The 20691-nt window shown below is 40.8% G+C and overlaps 1 long non-coding RNA gene across 10 annotated transcripts in view; it reads right to left on the bottom strand.

Moving 5' to 3' along the window:
- Nucleotides 1-20691, bottom strand: part of LOC310894249 — a 57904-nt gene that overhangs the window by 2813 nt on the left and 34400 nt on the right. For 6 of the 10 annotated variants that reach the window (XR_014579714.1, XR_014579715.1, XR_014579718.1 and 3 more), the window contains 3 exons: nucleotides 3946-4062; nucleotides 3506-3632; nucleotides 1815-1919 (listed from right to left, as the gene is read on the bottom strand). This is a non-coding gene — a long non-coding RNA (uncharacterized lncRNA). Of the gene's footprint in view, nucleotides 1-1814; nucleotides 1920-3505; nucleotides 3633-3945; nucleotides 4066-4555; nucleotides 4767-20691 lie in introns of all 10 variants that reach the window. The other 4 variants (XR_014579720.1, XR_014579722.1, XR_014579717.1 and 1 more) reach the window with 3 other exon arrangements.

Raw genomic sequence — 20691 nt, 5'->3', positions numbered from 1 at the left:
GGAGAAAATATTGGGGAAAACATGCAAGAGAAAGCTATACTGACAGTTCTTGTTTCAGTTACAGCAAGCATCATAGAGGCACTAAAGGCAGTAGACTGTGAACCTCTCAGCAGGATGTCATGGCCAAAAGACCTAATATGAACCTTTCATGGATGAATAGGGAGTCAGAAAGCAAAGGTATGGAAATTAATTTATCTATGTAGTCAGCAGAGGTGAGAGCATTACTGGAATGAACCGTTTGCTTATTCCTTCTGCACTTATGAAGGCCAGTAAAGGATAGGAGAGGGCTAAGATCACAGGCACGAGGATGCTGTGAAAAGTGGAGGACCTTCTTTGGAGAGAGGGACTTACACTGGAGGGAGGGACGAAGGAAAGGGCAGAGGGAGCAGTCTACTCAACAGCCAGAATGAACTTTCCATAATTTCTGCAGGGAGAAAAATTCTGAGGGCATATAGTAGTTTAGTCATGCACAAAGAAACATAACAGACTGCAGTGGCTGGAGGCTGGCATCCGCCAAATTCAAACTGGATTCCAAAAAGCAAATTCAGAAGTGTGCATTTTTCACAGCAATAATTAGCCACCAAAAATAAATGACCAGTGGCGGTGGACAAATATCCATGGCTTGAATTCGAGACCAGAAGTCTTCCTAACAGACTTCCTGGGAAGGGGGAGTCTATACTAACATAAGAGATGCTGAATAAAATTGTATAGTTTGGGTCATCCAGAGCATCAAGCAACATGTCCCTTCTGGTGTAAAAATGTATAAATATATGAAATACCAGTCAAACTTCTGAAGGAGTTAACAAGCTTACCACATGGCGTCTGCTGACAGGAGATCATGGTGGAAGCGGAACAGTGTTTGTAATACAGCTCCCTGAAAAATGCTTGATGTGATAGATTATTCTGGCAGGGAATGTAGAAAGAATATTGGACTTCGGAGTGAATTAATGGGAAAGGGGATTATCAAAGCCACAAGCTTTGTTATTAGGGCCAAGGTTTGTTGTGTTTATTTATTAAAAGATGGTTTAGTCAGGCAGCGGTATTTGTTGACGATACCAGGCTTGGAGAGAGGCAGTCAATACCAACGCAGAGTGGATTACAGTAGAAGCCAGTGCTGATACACTACAGACAGGGAGTAAGATAGGTAGATTGGTGTCTTATAATTGATTGCATTGAAATTTAAAGAGATGAAGGGTAAAAAGGGAACAAGCATCCTGAGCAGACACAGAAGAAAAGATTTTTTTTTAAAAAAGGCTAAATAAGCAGCTATAAGTTAAACTCTAAGCACTTTGACAGTGCTTGTAGCAGTTATTAAGAAAAATGCAGAAAAGTAGCCCGGAGAGACAGATCCTTGAGAGGCATTTCCATGAAATCATACCATAGATCCTGAACACAGGTACTAAACCTGTATCCTCATTAGCAACAAGAATGTAACAGCACCGTGTTACGTCTACAGAAGGTGAAGACATTCAGTCCAGCTAGCTTTAAGGAATGGGAAAAGAAGTGTATAAGTATTTGCGAGAGCCAAGGCTTCTGTGACATGCTGATGCATGGAGCTGGGGTGTAGTCACAGCCTTACTGCAATGACAGAAAGGTTAATGCAGAATGTTTTGTGATAGCTTCTCTCACTGGATGGCTGGTGCAACATTCTCATGAACATTTGTTTCAATAAACAGGAGAGTCAGGCCCATGGAATACCAACAAATGGAACATACACTGAGCAATATTCAGCACAATCAAATAAAGTTTAATGCTAGAAGGGTCTGTAGAAATCATATTCTGACTGTTTGCCACTGATGGCTTGGCAGCATCACCTTTCATTCAGTGGTCAAAAGCCGACTTTGAGGGTAGTCTGATGATGGAGTTTGGCTATGATTCTTCAATAGCTCAATTATTCAATGGTCCTGTATGCAATGTTTCTAAAAAATAAAAAATGAAAAGATGTCCTTATATAAAAAGAAAACACACACTCACTAGAGGCTGGAAATTAAATCAGAAAATAATCTAGCTCCATGCTGTTTGCTGAGCCCTGTTCCATGAGCAAACTACCAGCGAAACCAGCCTGAAGAACCATTCCCAAGCAGAAAGGGAAAAGCTAGCGCCTACATTGCAGCTGTGCCTGCAGGAGCGAGATATCCCTTCTCGAGGTGCTCTGTGCAGCCAGCAGGCTTTGATGTGGCCCCACCGGAGCTGCAGGAGGATGTTCCCTGTGCCCTGGGCTTCATGTGGTGGAGATGGAGCTCAGGTCCTGCTCAGTCTGGCCAGGCTCCTTCTGCTGGTGGTTGTCCCTGCCTGGGACTTTGCACACCAGTTAATTTAACCCCTTGTCGTGCTCCATCTCACGACCTTGCTGGTGTTTTTCTTCCTACCAAACACACTTCTTATTCTTGTTCAAATTATTTATCCCAGTACAGCTAAACTTTTGCTCAGTCCCCTGCTGAGTTCCTGAAAGATAATGAACTAACTGATTTCTGGGTAATTTATGCATAAATTTATATACTGAGCTGTAGTTTAATCAAACTCCTTTGCCTTGTGTAGTATAATAGCAATATCTAATGAAAACATATGAAGTATGTGTTTCATAATTACCTCAGACAGCTCATTTCGATTCGCTTCCTATTTAAATCCCCAAATTCCTATCTTCTTGCATTGTAAACACTTTCCTTCCTATCTCATCAATCTGAGTTATGTAAATGATGCGGGGGTGGGGGTACAATTAAATTTTTCCCTCAGTGTTATCAGAGGCCCTGTTCTCTCAGAAACATCTGACTTGGGTGCACACAAGGTACCCTGTTTTATCTGACAGAAAAACAAAGTTAACGTTAAATCACAAATAATGGTAAACACCAGTAGAGTGGTATTACTGGGCCAGGACAAACACACTCCTAGATTAATTATTCAGAAGACACAGACATTAAAAAACTGCATTTGTGATACTGTACCAGAGATAGTTGATGTGAAATATGTGCAGCACTATGGCCTCGACCCTACCCTTGCTCAACACCTGTAAATCAGGAGTATCTGCTTTGAAGCCAATGGAGATACAAAGTCCTAGAGAATCCAGCACTGTTTTCTGATGTCTCAGTGAGACCCATTTTTTCATAGCACAGACGGAAAAGAAAATGAAAAGCTAAAGTAAAACTAGGTTTAGTAAATCTATTTAGTAAAATTACTCTTCACCAGTCCAACCCAGTATCACAACATCAGCAGGGATGCAGATTCATTTTTGCTGCATCCAGCAACAGTAAACTTGAAGCTACATGTGATGGCATTAATGCAACTAGGGAAAGAGCAAAGGAAAAGATACCCGTGCTGATGCCAAGTCAGAATAGAGAGAAATTGGGAGTAGCTGACAATCTGCCATCCACATAGTGTTCCGGCTTTGAAAGATTATTCTTTCCCAGAATTAATTCCAGGCACTTACGGTATAAGTGTCAGTTTGCCTTTTTATTATTTATTCCAAGGAGTATGAGTTGCACATATACCATCAATGACATGTAGTTACCTGGCTGACAAAACTGCAGGAAAACGGTAAAAAGCGATGTGTGACAAAAGCAGCGGATGAGGAGAGCCCAGCCACGAGCGCTGCGATAAGCACGGCGCAGCTGATGTCTCTCGGTACTTCTGTTTTCCTGCACAAAGAACAAAGAGTGCTGGAGCGGCTTCGCAGCCAGCGTGAAGTTAGACCCATGAACACCAGCTGAAGTCTGTCCCCTGCCACCCAGTCTAAGACGAATTATCTTATATTCAGAAAAACTGCTGAACCAAAGAGCAAAAGTAACAAGGAAAAGAGTGAGGAAAAGGTAATAGAAATTTGGGGTGTATGAGGTTTCAATTCTGGACTGCAGGATTTTACAACCCACAGCCACCTGACCTCCTCATCTCTCCCTGATTTCTTTAATTGTACGTTTTGCCCCCATGCTTTTTTACTGAACACTGCATCACCGGTGGGTTATTTCCTCATCTGGATCCACTCCTCTTCCGTCTCCTGCTGTCACTGTCTGTTCCTGCCAGGTCGTGACACCACCATCCTTCATGTCACAAAATTGATCAGCAGCCGCACTGCTTACACCGGAAAAAAAAAAAAAAAAAAAAAAAAAAAAAGACCTCTGTATTCATTTCTTAGCAGTAATACGTTTACAGTAAACCACAGAGTTTTGCAATGCTGGGAACAAGCAATTTATCAAGGAAAAATTAACAACAGAGTATGGCAAAACGCCTGTAAGGAGATTTTTATCTACTAAGTATCATCTAATTCTAAACTGGATGATTTCCTCTAAAAATTGTGTTAAAATAAAATCCTGTTTTTTTCCTCCTAGCAAATAGTTTCTACGGAGTAAATAGTACAGTTAGCTCAATTTTTGAGCTTTTCTGGAAAAAGTGTGGATCATACAAGGAGAGCCCAATCCTCCAGCTAAATTTGAAGGACCAACCAGAGCAGAACCTGAGTACAACTGGGTTGTACAACTCATCAGTTGTAATACATCTACATTAATAAATTATTAATCTCTTTATTTGTGAGGTAAATAGTGAGAAATAAGAGATTGCAACTCACTGAGTAAAAATGTGCATAGAGCGCATCAATTTGTGGCACAGGCTGCCCAGAGGCTATGGGGTCTCCTCCTTGGAGCCCTTCAGAAGCCGCCTGGACGTGGTGCTGGGCACCCTGCTCTGGGTGTCCCTGCTTGGGCACGGGTGGCACCGGGTCACCCCCAGAGGGCCCTGCCAGCCTCAGCCACTCTGGGATCTGTGGTGTCCCTCATGCTCTGAAGAAGAGACGCGAGAAGGAATGAGCAAGCTGCAGACGACAGACACATCTTTTAATGTCTCGTAATCCCAACAGCCCTGTCATGAGGCACTGATGATCCGCAGTAATTAACAAGCTACTGGGACTCTTCCTAACTATTCCTGTCCTAAGATTTGTGTGCCTGCATGTTCAGCTCACCCCTCCACCCAGCCCACTGCCTGTTCTGCTACACCCTTGCAGGTGCGACATCTTCCTTCAAGCTGGGGATGTTGCTGCCTTTGGAAAACAGCAAAACTATCAGTGCCTGGAGAGGTCTGTTCAGGAACATGGGAGGCATTTGAATCTCTTGCTAGCTAGCCCAGGGAAGATAACCTAGCAACAGCCTCTCTTTTCATCTAAATGTCCTTCCAGCAAAGCATTCAGGGGGGGAAAAATGTAAAGAACAGCATTGAAGGAGGACGAACAGTATGAAGCAGGTTATCACAAAGGAAGAAGTTATGCAGTGGTGTTTTCTGTTTTGTGTGGTGTATTTGCTATTGAAAGAGAGCTGCCAAGTGCTGCCTGCTGTTCCCAAGAGAGATGTGATTGTACAGCAGGTGAGGGTACCAGAGGGCCAGGTTTAGAGGAAGAGATGCAAAAGGATCAGTAACCGTTAGGCCATAATTCCTCATATCCTGGAAGCAAATTTCGTATTCACGAGTTCCATCATTCCTTGGTTGTTTAGGAAATGGGTTTGAAAGCTTTTGGCAAAGAAGGGCCCATCTGTTAGGGCTCGTCATACCCAGCAGCCCGACAGAGGGGAGGCTGCTGCAGCTCCAGATCCCCAGGACCAGCTGGTGGTGAGGCTGTGCATGCATTCCCAATAGGCTCGTGTGCACACGTGCACACTCAAAATACATATATATACATGTATGTCTGTGGCTGGCCACATGGACCAACACAGACCAGATCCGGATAACACCCATTTAATGGAAATAAATATATATGCCTATATACACACCATATGGATCCCCCTGCTAGCTGGCTCTAGATAGACACTCCATCTACCCCATAACTTCTTTAAGACACTAAGAAACACCAGAAACACAATTCAGGTGTCATCCTGAACACAAACGCTTGTACACCTGTGTACCAGTTACACCAACACGAATTATTTTCAGCCCGTCTTCCCCCGACAGCAAGGCTTTGGTGATCATGATGTCTGCACGTATTTTGAATGCATTGGCCACTTTCAACCCATATTGTTAAAGATGACCGAGATCTGCTAGGGTGATTTTTGGTGAAAATGGGCCCTTTTACTATGTCTTTTAGAAGGAAAGCTTTGCTGTGATCTCATCACTCTAGTGACTAAGTGATTCAAAATCCTTAATGACCGTACCTATGTAATAACCTGATGATGGAGAGAGGTGTAATTATCCCGACTAGTGAGGAACTAATTCTTAAAGAGATTAAGATGAAAATAATATTTAAAATGCCCATTAATTTTAGGTGTCCACTTTAGGATGTCTAGGAATTACTTTTTTAGAGTAGTTAGCATAATATGTCTGTATATAATCAGGAACTTCACTGCAGTTATGTGTGCTTGGCACTTTTTGTATAGAGGCCTTAATCTAAGTTAAGCATTTTCAAATAGAGGAACATGCAGTTATTGGCCACTTGTGAAAGAACAGATCCAAGTGACTTTTTCTAGCATTACCTGAAAACTTGGTGGTGGAATGAGGGTAAAAATACAATTTCACAAGGTTTCTGTGAGCTGCCTTCCCATGAAACAATCACCCTTTTTCTTCTCACAACATCCTACCTCAAGCACTGAGTGTATCCAAACAGCAGTAACAAAGAAAGCCAAGATCTGCAGGTAATAAGCCTTTCCCCCACATAGATGTAACACATTAGTTCTGCATTCTGCCTTTCACAAACTGAATGTGTCCTTCAGAAAGTAGTAGGTGACCATGAGTACAGACCGTGCTGCATCACAAGGGCTCTGGTTAGCACTTCATGGACAGCCAGCCATTCTCTTAATCTCCATCTCCTAATCCTGCTCTCCAAATCTTCTCTCTCTTAATTTTTTAACATTTGATTTTACAAACAGAAAGTCTTCTAAACATAATGTTTCCCCCTCATATAACACAATGCATACATAGCACACGTAACATTGAGCATATGTAGCATCAAAACAAACCCTAGGAATCTCTTTTCAATTCAGAAATATGTCATTTGAAATACTGATTTGTAGAGGGCATATACTTTTTTTAAAAAACATTGATATTTATTTTTAATTCTTAACTGAATTTTGGCCTTGATAAAAACCCTTGCTTTTCTGTGGCCCTTGGCAAGATTGCAAAATAGCTCATCACAAACTCTGAGTGGGCATTCTGCTGCATCACAGATATTAATTGGTACATTAAAAAAAAATAAATCTCATCAGTTGAAACTGTGGATTTGAATCTCTGGGTTTTGGTTTCAAGGCATTCCGTTTGGTTACAAGCATTGCACATTTTTTCAAGGTTGCTTTATGTTGAGCATAAAGCATTATGACTGAGCCCATCATTTTTAAAATCTACATACTTTCCAGATTGTAGAAATGGCAATACTTATGCCTGTTTTCTTTTTTTTTTTCTTTTTTTTTTTAAATGATGAAACCAGCTCATCTACACAGAGATGATGCTTGTCATGCAACACCAAGTATGAGTGACTGGTAAGAGTCTTACTGTCATACAAGACAGTTTCTAATTTCAATCATAAAGTAGCTAAAGAAATCCAATAATCTCACTTTTATACACACAGATAAGAACATGAGCACCTCGTTTACCCAAAATGGTTGCCACCATTTTGTATTTTCTTTCTCATTTGGTGTATGTTTGAGTGCCTTTCTCATTTTCAATGTAAAGTACAAGCATGAAGACACTGATTTAGTTTACAACAGCTATTCATAAAAACAACAACAAAAAAACTCTTAAAATAATAAAATTATGTACTAATTAAGGCAATTTTTACTTTTCCCATTATGTATATATACTGCAACAAACACAGTTGTGATTGATAACATGCATGTTGTGAATAGCAAAAGTGTTTAAGTTTGCTGATTTGGAATAATGAAAGTCGTCTTGACTGCACAGAAGAAATTCCTTCATTTAGATTTAAAAATAAGGAAATAAATGAAGAGGAAACAGGTGTACGGGAATAAACAAAAAAGAAAGGTATGATTCTCCAGCATTTTTCACATAAAAAAAAAAAAAACAAAAAAAAACAAAAAAAAAAAAAACAAAAAAAAAAACAGTTATAAGAAGGACTTGACATACTGGGGGTATCTTTAGTAGGGATAAACAACGATGTTGCCCATAGCAATTTACACCATTATCCAATATGTTGCATTGCAGTGTAGGGCGAGAGAGGGGACACTCAGAGGAGCCAGTGGTGTCATAAAAAGTGAATGGCAATGGAGACCTCCGCTTAGAAACTGCATTGCCCTCAGTGCATCCCATCCTCAGCAGAGAGATGACTTCAGGTGGCACAAAGTAACCATAAGTTAGTACTTCTTGGAGGGGGTTACTTGAAGATAACATACAGAAGGACCATTTCTGAAAAATGAATAATCTATAGTTAGCATCATTAAACACTGGATAACTCCCTTCCACAACAATAACACTGTCTACAGCATTTGCCATGTTTCCCAATATGGGAAATGCCACTGAAAAGATAAACATGACAGCTTGGTAAATAGCCAAAGCAACTCTTACAAGTTATTCCTATGTCAAGTAATATTTTTGACCTGATTTGCACAGTGTGACTGAGGAAAATAAATATTTTAGTTTGAAAGTTTGCTGGGATAATAATGAAGTGATCCGAAACAGATCTGCAAGTGACAGTTTGTTAATTTAAAAGTATACTATTTGATGGGAAGCATCTTTTCCAATTAACCAGCCCTGACCGCGCCGTATTTTGAAAAGACTGAGAAAATGCACTAGCCTGGCTTTGTAGATCCGATACTCTCTGAAATGAATAGCCAGCAGTTATCTCACACAGCTTTACAGATGCACGCTTTTGCCATTGGAATTAGAGCCCATTGGTGAGGACTGATGGCACATGGGAAGGCCCTGTGGTGTGCTAGACATGTTTCATGGGACAGAGTGGGAACTTTCAACTAACTTGTAGAATAGAGTAAAAATTTCATCCCTCCTGGAACAAATGTCCTTGAGGTGAAAATTTGTATTCTAGTCTAAAACCTTATTTACTCCACAGAAGTGAAAGACCATGCACACCACTACAGGAGAAAAAAAAATTGTCTGTGACCCAGGGTCATTTTTGTTTTTTGTGTGTACATGTATATATGTACAGGCACACATGCCGTATTTCTAACAAATCTACATCCATACGTGATCGTGTATTGTTATATCCAGGAAACATTTACGGAAGGAAAAAAAACAAAACAAAACAAAAAAACATAAATTTGATGCCTCCAAAGAAAGGAAAAACAAACAAACAAAAACAACACAGAATAAAAATTAAAAAAATTGAGGGACTAGTCAAAACAACAAAAAGGAATGACTCGTTTCAAGATGTCTGTATCATGACAATAATATCTAATTAGGTTAAGTGTTCTATTTAATAATTCACTGTGTAATGAGATAGAGTAACAGAGAGTAATGGGATTTGTCAAAGCCCAAGCCAGTGCAGTATAAAACATGTTAGATATTTAAAACACATTTAGAATAACAAGATCAATTGATTTAAAAGCCACTTATGATGTTGTGCTGTTGTGAACTGCCACATCCTTTGGGTTATTTGAAGGGAAAGCTGTTTACTTGACCTTTTAAAACTTTTTTTTTTTTTACCAGTGACTTTCAGGAGATTATCTCTGTGCACTAGGCAAGATGCATAGAAGCAGGAAACTATGAAAGTCTGTATTCTTAAGCCTCTCTCATATAGAAAAGAAAAAAGAAAGAGAAAATATTCCTCCTTCTAAAATAGCCAGTACATAATCTCAGAAGTTCATTATAGCCTTGAGCACACTGGTTTGCATCCCAGATTAAAGGATTTTCAAAAGGAACTGTGATTGTCTTGTCACGGTTGAGCTAGATATTAGTTGGCTGAGCTGAGTATCAAATATGGGAAATTAGTTGCCATTAAAAGCTAGCTTCAGGCAGTTCATTTCTCATCAGCCAAGCTGTGTGAGCCTCCTGCTGTGGACAGTGAACATTAGCTTACTAAATACTTTTGCTAATCAGACACCGCATTGCTAACAGAGGTGCCTGAATTTAGAGGGAAGGAGATGGATGGCAGCAACTAAAAATCTGTCTGAGTTAAGATTGACATGCTTCGCTTGGTCATAAGGGTTAACTTGCCTTTTCAAAACAAAACAAACAAAAACCACAAACAAACAAACAAAGATAAACCCAAACTGTTCCCTGGTTGTGTTACTGCTTTTTGAGCCATTCTTTTGCTGTTATTTTCAACCCTGGGAAAGCCACAGAGAGAAATTGAACCAAGGTAACTTAAAAGTTAGATAAGAATTTGCTATAGTACCTGGTACATATAGGAACTTGCATTAGACAGAGAGTTGGAAAGACAGTGGGAAGATTAGGTCAGAAGCTGCAGCATTCAGGAGCAATGGGAAGACCAAACTGAAAGTGGTGACCAAAACTGGTCTTATTCCTCATAAAAGAAACAATTATATTATGAAAAGCTACACTGCAGCTTCTTGACTTCTAAGACAGGACACAGATGAGGCAACACCTCTCTCATGCTACCTCACCATCCTGACTTTCAGCACAATCCCAAACCTTATACTTTGGTTTCATTAGTGTAGAAGTAAAAGGAACCTTTAAAAATGCAGAATTTTGAGGAACAGTTTTGTATTTCCATCGTCACCTCTGCCTGCTCTCTTGAGGGTTTTCTGTGCAAACTTGGTGGATATGTTGGGTTTCAATAGCAAAAGCAGGAGATGCCTGGCCCCAGCCTCTAATCTATTCTCTGCAGTCACTGGATTACAGGTGACAGAAGGGGCATCTGTTGATCCCCCTTATTATCTGCTTATAGCTTCCTGTCCATAAATTTGTCTGTTTTTTCTTTGAACTATCTGGAGCTATCTGCTTCTACAACCTTGCCCAGAATGCCCCTTTGGCTCTTTTAAAGAGATTTTCTGGTGTTACTGAGTGCCTGCACAACTGGTGGAAGAAAGTGTTGCTCTAACCTCATCTGGCATCTTCATGGTTTTATCTTCCTGGAGCATCTTCCCTGCATCACCAGCCTTTTTCCTCTACAAGAGTTTCAGCTCCAGCCCCTCCTCGTAAGGCTGATGCTTCCTCCCCCAGTGAATGCAGTTGTCTTCCCTGCACCTCCTTCTCTGTTTTAGAAAGACTCCTAGAAATCACTGTAGCTCAAGTTTGGAACTTTGGGGGCATACAACAAATTTATAGGAATCATCGCATTTTCGTGTTTTGTTTTCTCCAGTTAAGCTGTCTTGCAGCTGTCATTTGTCAACCAGGTACAAATACATACAGCACCCTCTAGAGCTAGCCAGCTCCTCTCTGGCTTTCAAAAGGGAGTTAAACATAACACATTAGTGTCTTTGGTACCTTCAGAAGGTTAAAAACATCCAAAAGCTAAAACTTTTAAGAACCTTTTGAATTTATGTGCTTTCTCTTACATTAGCTTGATCCAGGCTGTCCATCTCTTTGGTTTTGCTCAGAGCTGTTCCTCTCATCAGCTCTATGGCAGGTTTAAAACAAGTCTTATTTGTCCGAGGCAAGAAAAGGATTCTTTCACCCTGCGTAGAACCGTGCTGTAAACATTCATTCCTTAGAAGTTACTGAATAAAACTTCAAGGATACTTTCAAAATTGAATACCTAATCAGCAAGTGTACTTGCAGTATGTGAGCTGTTCTTCCCTGGTTAGTTGGTACACAACAAAATGTAGCTACGTTACTCTGACTCATTACTTAACAGCTCTGCATACATTAATGATTGCACTTACTAAAAGCTTTAAATTGGTACCGGTTTGATGGAACCTGTCAAGCCTATAGTCATTGTTTCTGACGGTATTATGTGTTTCAAGTTATTGTACCACTTACTGCCTTGTTTCCTCGCGTAATAGTTTTATGTTGGAAAGGCTGCTTTGTTAAAGACATTTTTACTGTATGGGCTCAAAAGAGGATTACAGTTTCTCTGGGTGAACTGATCACACGAGGGAGGGGAAGCAGGTCAATTCAGCTTCCCAATTCAGGGAAGGTGTTTTATCCTCTACATATGGTGAATGTAAATTTTATTGAAAGCCCTGAATTAACTGCAGGCTCCTGTTGAAGCTATACAAATAGTGTCATATGTGCCCTGGAAAGAGAGGCTTCATTGTTTGTCTTCTGGTAGCACTCTGTTTTCTGGAGCCTAGAAGACAATTACTTCCTTGCAAACACAGGCAGATTAAATAAGCCACATTTTGTCCTTTTTGCCATCTGCCCCTTGCTTACTTTATTTTAAGCTGCATGACTAAGCTTTACTATCTGACATGTGAAGGTGGGACATGCTGTTTTTCTGCTCAGCTCCTTGAGGCTTGTAATGAATCCGAAGAAGCAGAACTGATCTGCAAGGGGGTGAGTCAGAAAATCAGTAACTGTACAATAATTACTTGCTGTGCCAAATAGCAGGACTTGGATCGTAACATAACAAAATCTCCTGAAGGAAAAGTTTCACAATGCAGGAAAAATATATATATTTCTTACTTCTAAAAAAGCCAGTGAACCTGACTCTGATCCTGATGTAGCTACATCAGTGAAAGGGAGTCCGAAGTTTTACCTGGTTCCTACAGAAATCTATTTTGTGGACCACTCGGAGCAGCTGAGAAGGAAGGGAGGGACACAAGGTCTGATGGAGGAGGTGAATGATGAGTCCCTTGTCACAGGAGGATGGGCTGCCACCTTTGCCAGCATGTGGAGCAGTGTTAAAGCCTTGGGCCAGCAGGGAGCCTTGTTATTCCTCTGAAAATGGGCTGACAACAACAGAATAATTGGGGCAACTACTGGTATTTCAGGAGACTGAGCTTAAGGTAACCAGGAAACTGAAATAAAACTAAATTAAAATCAGTTAGTGAAGGGGAAGGTGAGAGAATATCCTTTGTATATTGGACTTCTGTTATCTGATTCTGGATCACAGCATCACAATCACTGAGAAGTTAAGGTTGACAGGTCACCTGGTCCAAAACCCCTGCTCAAGCAGAGCCAGCTAGAGACAGGTGCCCAGGACCACATCCAAGTGGCTTTTGAAGATCTCCAAGCAAAGAGGCTCCACAACCTCTCTGGGCAACCTGTGCCAGTGCTCTGTCACCCGCACAGTAAAGAAGTGCTTCCTGATGTTTATACAGAACCTCCTGTGTTCCAGTTCGCGCCCATTGCCTCTTGTCCTGTCACTGGGCAACACTGACAGAGCCTGGCTCCATCCCCTCTGCACCCTCCTTCAGGTATGAGACAGCGATGAGGTCCCCTGAGCTGGTACTGTTCTCCAGGCTGAACAGTCCCAGCTCTCTCAGACTTTTCTGTCTGAGGACAGGCGCTCCTCGTTTAGGTTGGAAAAGACCTTCAAGATCACCAAGTCCAACCATCAACCTGACCTATCGAGTCCCACCACTAAACCACGTCCCTCAGTGCCACATCCACACGTCTCTTAAATACCTCCAGGGATGGGGACTCCACCACTTCCCTGGGCAGCCTATTCCAATGCTTGACCATACTTTGTGTGAAGAAATTATTCCTGATATACAATCTAAAACTCCCCTGACACAACTTGAGACCTTTTCTTTGTGTCCTATCACTTGCCACCTGAGAAAAGGGACCAACACCCTCCTCACTGCAACCTCCTCTCAGGTAGTTGTAGAGAGCGATGAGGTCTCCCCTCAGACTTCTTTTCTCCAGACTAAAAAACCCCATTGATTAAAGAGTGTTTATTAGGATTCCATCTGTATTGATTAATGAAATTTATATAGAAGCCAGTCTGAGTTCTTACTGACCAATGTAATCAGACAGCAGCTTTGACATCTCCACTGTCCAGGCAGAGTGTTCTGGGCTGGAGCAGTGAGTCAGGACCACTAGAGCTCAGAATAAGGGCACTTTACAGCCCACTAGCTGCTATTTGCCTGCTTTGCTGGGCTGAATTATCAAACTGAATAATTTAGAGCAACGTGAGACTGCAACTTTGTCCTGTGGGGAACACTGACTTCTGTTAAAGGTCAGTGCAACCTTTGCATCTCTTCTTTAAAGAGTGAGACAACCATGGGCAATTCTGTTTTTGTACCTTTCCGTACCAGTACCCAGGTCAATGGGGCCAGGACAGCAAAGATCATTCACCTGCCTGTGAGTGGGTGCCACAGGGTTGGGAGCATCCTCCCTCTGCAGAGGAGAGCATCCTGGAGCTGTGCCATTTGTGCAGTCTCTGCTTCACTCTGCACAGGGTACACATGGGCTTTCCTAGAATGAGGCCCAAGTGTTTTTTAACTGTACATCTCATTGGACTATATCTTGTTGTAATCACACAAGAGAAAGGCTGGAGGATAGTGAGTGGGGTTAAGAAAGGCTTGCATCTGGTGGAGATGCCATCTCTCTATGCAGAATTAAAAGCTGCACAGAGCTGATAGGCTGGGAACTTCATCTTCCCGGCTTCTGTGCTCTTAAGAAGGCCAGACAGCTCCCCAGGGTGATTCAAAGTGTAAGTGGACTGAAATGACCTTGGAGCTGGTTATTCTGACTACAGGGGAACTACAGAGAATCATGGTCTGTATTTTAGATGCTTAAAGATAGGCTGAATCCAGGTCTCTACCTGAACAGTGATGACAGCTTACTACATGAGCAGGAAAATCATAGCAAAGGAGATAGGGTTTTATAAGCTTTCAGCCTTGAGTTCTTCTGTGTAACAGGGGCACTAGCTGCTAAGGAAAGACAGAAAAGTACCAGCTCCGTGGCAGGTTTTTTCCATTCATTCTAGTACTGACTGAAATCCTTCACTCTTTGTGTACCCACTGATGCTGTAAACCAGTGCTGTGCTTAATATATTAGGGAACAACTCCAACTCCAGGTATGTCTGTTTTAACAAGACAAATCACTCAAGAAATGATGTACACTGATAATATTATATTACTATTAAAAACAAGTTTAGGGATTGTCACACTATACCACTTTCTCGGTCTCATGCCTATCAGAGGAACACTAGGACGCTTCATAAAGAAGCTATTCACTGCAAAACTATCAAAAGATCTTAAAGTTCTCTGTATTTTACTACCTTTTGATACTGGAAGCTTTGTTTATATCTTGGGAGGCCAACTTGTGCTATGATAGTTGCTCTGGTGGTGTGTGGGATCCTAGGGCTCTGAGGTTTAACATCTCTCCAAGCCAACACAGATAAGAGCAATACGAGAAGACTCCGCTGTCACACAAGCAACCTAGAATAACAAAACCCAGGCAGAGCAAATACAGTTTCTGCCTTCGTTTGAAGTGCTGAAGAAGTGCAGGTCAGAGCTATAAACAGAGGAGGGAGGAAGGAAAAAAACATTTCTGTCATTCCTTCAGGAGTTGTTACTCCTCAGATAAACTTGAGTAACTTGAAAGCTCTGTGCAATTTTTCTTTTGTCTACGTACAGGGGCTTTCACTATGTAGGTCAAAGACCTTTAATATCCAGCAGCAAAACAGAAATCCTGTGGGATTAGCAATTGTATTCAGATAATACCTTTACCTTTTTCCTCCCTTCCCCAATTCATCGTAGTCTGCTTTATGAAGCACCATCATAAACATAGTGGACATGGCACAGAGTCTGCACAGCTCATACAGAGCAAATCTCCTTAACCAGGTTTCCAAGTCCCAGATAAATCCTCCCTGTGCTTCCCCGCTGCCACATTTCTCCACTCAACCTCACACAGAGTCCTCATGGAAGGGATGCTAAAGCCAGTTGCAGCCCAGTGTGTACTGTTTGGTGACATTTAGATATGAGGCATTGCTGTGCCCTTGTGCTACTCTGCTCTGTTAAGAGAGGTTACATATGGAGAGAAACCACCCTGCCGTAACTTTATGACTGGAAACTGTTCTGCTTATTGCATGCCACCTCCAGCTTGCATCTGAAATAATTTTCCGTGGTGGGACGGATGCACCAGATTACACCAGCATCCAGCTCCAGAAGGGATTAGTCAGTGAGGATGACCAAAAATAATGCAGAGTTTCCTGTGGGCAAGTCCAGATAATTTTTGTTTAAAACCCAAGAGTTATAGATTTCTAATTCATAACACTTAAGATATGGAAGAATTGATTTTGTTTTGAAAAACACCTCTTTTAAAACAACTGAATGCCTTGCTTCTGCAACAGACATCAAATGATCTTTTTGCTTCATCGTTGCCCTGCGTTTATGAGTCTTCTCCCCACTGAGGCACTGAGATGACAACTTTCTTTAATGACTAGGTTTCCTGGGGAAGATCAGCGCATCTCGGCAGCTGGGTTTCCCTTCACTACCCATTACCTCAGGCACACTAACACCACCTAGAAGTCTGGGAAATAGGTCCTGTGCTAGTAACTAAACACAGATTTGGAGGCTGGCTGCCTTTACGGTTCAGGCTTTAGGATAGCAGGATAATGCTTATAGAGCTGCTGTTCCAGTGTTGCAACTAAAATTACACTCTCCTGTATCCCTGAATGAATTCCTGAGCCAATGGGCTAATGGTCTGGACTCAATCAAAGTCAAATGAAATTCCTTGCCAGCAACAGACAAGTTCATGAAGAAATATGCATTCACAATGTTTTATTTCATGCTGACGAAAAATCCATCAACTCCTTGTTACATGCCTTTCCATAATGCCCCCCAAAACTCGATACACTTGGAAGAATTTTCAGGGAAATATAAATAAATAAATAAATAAATAAATAAGGGGGAAAAAATGTCCTGGCTCTTACACAATCAAAACATTATCCCCAAATACTTTCAGTTTGAACCTTTCCCAATTACAGCTGTGGAATATTGCATGCAGAGAAGGCACTAATAAGCTGGGCCAGACCATTTAAGTTTATACAGGTCAATGCCATCACCTTGAATCCTACCCAGGGGACCATGGGGAATTGCTATGGTTCGTGGCACCGTGGTGTTAAATGTTCCCTGCCTTTGATAAGTGGGATAGCTCACGCTTTTAAATTCCCTGTAGGAATAGCTTCAAGTAGAACGCATTGCAGTGTCTGATCTCAAAGTAACATGGATAAGCAGGAGAGGATTCATGCCCAAAACAAAAGGTTATTCTCACACGAGAAAGCACAGAAACAGAAATACAATTTTCAGCACAGATTACTTCTCAGGCATCCAGTTTCTCAGATACTAGAGGTCTAACCTAGATGACTTCAGTCCCCTAGGTCCTAAAAACCTGACAGTAGGTAATACTTTTACACCAGCGATTAATAGTGCAGATATAATTCTGGAAGACTTCTATTTTGACCACGGCAATCTCACCGAAGCCTGGATGTTCATGAATTGGGTCATTTGTTCACATGGAATTAGCCATAATGGGGACATTCAGAGGCGCACCTTCTTCACACTGCAAACACTGTAACCCTATCTCCTAACTAACCTCTGCAGTCGCCCCATGTTCGTTTGAATAAGGAGTAAAACAGAGTGAAGCTTTGAGCTGACCTCTTCACAGGGACCTTCGAATGGATAAATCTACTGACCTTTGAGCTTTTGCAGTATAAAAAAGCAGCAAAGCCACTTCAAAGCAAGTTCCAGCTAGTACTACAAAGAACCATGCGCTTGTCAAAAATACTTTAAGATTGGCGAAGTCTGACATTTCCAGTAAAATCATGTTGGAAGTGTTTTACTAGTGTTTTTACTTAATGTCATGCAGAGCTCCTTGATCAACAAAACAGATGCAATTTCCATCCCCAGTCCAGACATGTAACTCCCCAATAATCTCCACCTTCCAACCCAGAAAAAGAGATCTGATAACAACAGCTACTTCAGCCACAGCTATCAGCATTCAATAATGTGAGAGGAGGCCTCACCAGGCTTCCAAGAGGCCACTTGTGTCCTTGCTTCCAGCTGTAGAGACAGTGTCAGCCCCCCACGTCTATAGCCCTTAAGGCCAACGCAAAAGCTGTGACATGAAGACATCCACGAAGAGTCAAAATCCAGACCACACATTCATGTAGCTGCCCTTTTCCTAAAGAGGGTGCCCAAATACAAATGATGAAGCTATTCAAGTGGCAAAGCAGAGTATTCACAGCAAGAATTAGTTAATTTCTCTTCTGTTGGTGTCAAATCTTACAATCTAGTCTTTTTGGTTCATAAAATGGTTGTGCTGCAATTGACTTTGCCGATGTGCTAATATGAATCTTTTTTTTCTTTAATTTTGCCCACACATCCCTAAACTAAGGCTTCATGACTTTGTTATGCCTTAGATGGTCACATTTTACCATGAGCATAAGATGTTCATGCCAGGAATTTTAGCTTCCTTCCTCCTGTGGCATCATTTATGACTCATCTATAAGCCAGTATGACAGCTGAGCAAAATCAGGGGAAAAGGCCTTTAAAGGAACTTGGGACTGCAGTGAGGGAGAAAAGATCTCCATAATAACCCACCAGGTTCTCCGCAGAGAATGTGATGACCATGCACCCTCCTTCTGATTTCTCTGGCTACCAGCCTTTTGGGGCACTTAGACCTTTGCTGAATTTTTATCCAAAGAGCAAGGTATGATGGAAACAGAGGAATTGCATTTCTCTCAGCATACCAGGCATATCACAAAGCAAGTAAGTTGGTTGATAAAGTCTTATCATGGTATCATACTATATGGAAATCTCAAACACCGCAGGAATCTGAGGAATTCTCAGTATGAAATCGGCATGGTCAAGCAGCTGTTTCTCATGACACTTTGACTAAGCCTGGTTTCATTTGGGCATTCAGTCTCTTCAGATTGGCTAGGGATTTAATATAATATTTTCCACTTAATTAGTCCTTACATTCTTTTCTTTAACAAACTTTCTTTTTTTTTTTTTATGAGCTTAGATAAACTAAGCAAGTGACAATGATCTGAACATGAGAGTCCATACTAAACAACATGAATAAAACTTTTTTTTTTCTTTTCTCACTGTTATAAAATAAAAGTCATCAGATCTCTGATCTTTTCTTTCCTTTGCTATCTAGTAAGTAATATGAAACTCTGAAGAGTCTTGATAAATACATGCAAACTTTACTCAAAATTCCTGATATACAATTATTTAATAGATATTTTACCAAAGAAAAAAAAATCCTTACATTTAATATAAATATTTTAGATGTTTAATATAAAGACTAGTTAATATACTTTTATACTATATATTTGTATATAATTAGTATATTTTATAAAATATTTAATAAAAATATTTTTATATAAATACTTCAACATTTTTCCCTGCCCAGCCCTTTGAGGTGATGTGAGGTTGAGATATCTATTTAATAATATACCTGACTTTCAGATATAACGTCTTGGTACAAGCAGGATATTAGCTCCAGCAAGTGATCTGGTGAATCCTCCCAAAGAATTTACCATCCTGGGTGTAGAATGCAAGATTCCTTCCTGGATAGGCAGCAATACTTTTTCTGATAATGAACCATCTTTAATATAGTTACGAAGGAAAAAAAAAAATCAAAAATCTGAAAGAGTAAATTCCACTGGAACTGGACTATTAAATGGGAAAAAAAAAAAAAAAAAGAGCATTATTATTAATTTAAAGAGTAGAACAGAAGGAGACAATGGAGTTTGAGAAACTAGGTACTACAGCCAATGTAGAGGTGAACGAGGAATCCGTCAAGGCTTATAAGCATGAGGATATTGTACTGGAGAGGTCTATACTGCCTTGGAAGTACTTTATAAGGAAAACGGGGCAAAATAAGCGTAAACAGTTCTCAGTAACTTTTTAAAAATATCAAACCAAAGCTCTGGGTTAATTTCCTATACTGTGCTGTAAGCATTAATTTAGGCATGTATTTCCACAAACAGTTCTCGTGGACCAGGAAACACCTCTTTATTGTCACCTCCACCTGTGATGCAGAACCTCTGCATTCCTGCACACATAACGCCTTGTGGGGTCAGCACCATTCTGATTTCCAAACTCCCAGTGAAACTGCTCCCCTGCAGCTGTCATGTATGCCTGAGCAAAACAGCGCTTTTGTCGGTAAGACGATGTGTCTTATTATCCGCAAGCGATGCAATTCAATAGGTGTCTCAAGACAGGCTTTTTGCACATCTTTAAGAGGTGGTACGTAGAGGTGACTGGAAGAGACTATGTCGATACGTTTTTAGCCACCAAGAAATAACAATTTTTTAATTGCATATGACTTACTCTTTAGCATTAGTTGAACAAAACCAAGCTCTCATAGCAGATTTTCCATTATAAAGCAAGCAGCAAGCTTGCAATCTATAGATATGGCAATCTCTACGTGTACCATTCAGGTTAATGAATAAGAAGCATGCTAAAGTCAAACTGAAAATTCAGTCAGTCTAAACCATAGCCGAGAAAACAAAATGATGAGGAAACACTGATTAACCTAAGCTTCAAACTAAATTAAGGGCAAATTCAGCAATGGTAAACCAATGAAGTTCTTCCTTAAAGTACTTTGCAACCTAAACTAAGATACAAGACTCATACAGAAGGAGAGAGGTGAGGCAAGAAACAGGACAAAAATTCATGTAACACTTCTGGAGGATGCTGGTTTTGAGGAATGGTAGGAAGCTAGATGAGAATGTAGAAAGTGCTGGATACAGAAAAAAAGTAATAGGAACAGAAGGAGGGTGCCAAGCCAACAGAGCAGAGAAAAGAAGAACAGGATAATAAAGAGATGGTTTGTGTTAACCCAAAGCTAGAGACCTACAAATACTCATGGTTTGCATCTCAGGGGCTCCTTGCACTGAAGGAAGCAGAGGTGGACATGAATCATAGTGAATGGCACTTGAGTCCTCAA

Source organism: Anser anser (assembly GCF_964211835.1).
Source record: "Anser anser genome assembly, chromosome: 2".
Lineage (NCBI taxonomy): Eukaryota > Metazoa > Chordata > Aves > Anseriformes > Anatidae > Anser > Anser anser.
This window is presented reverse-complemented; position numbering and strand designations above follow the sequence as displayed.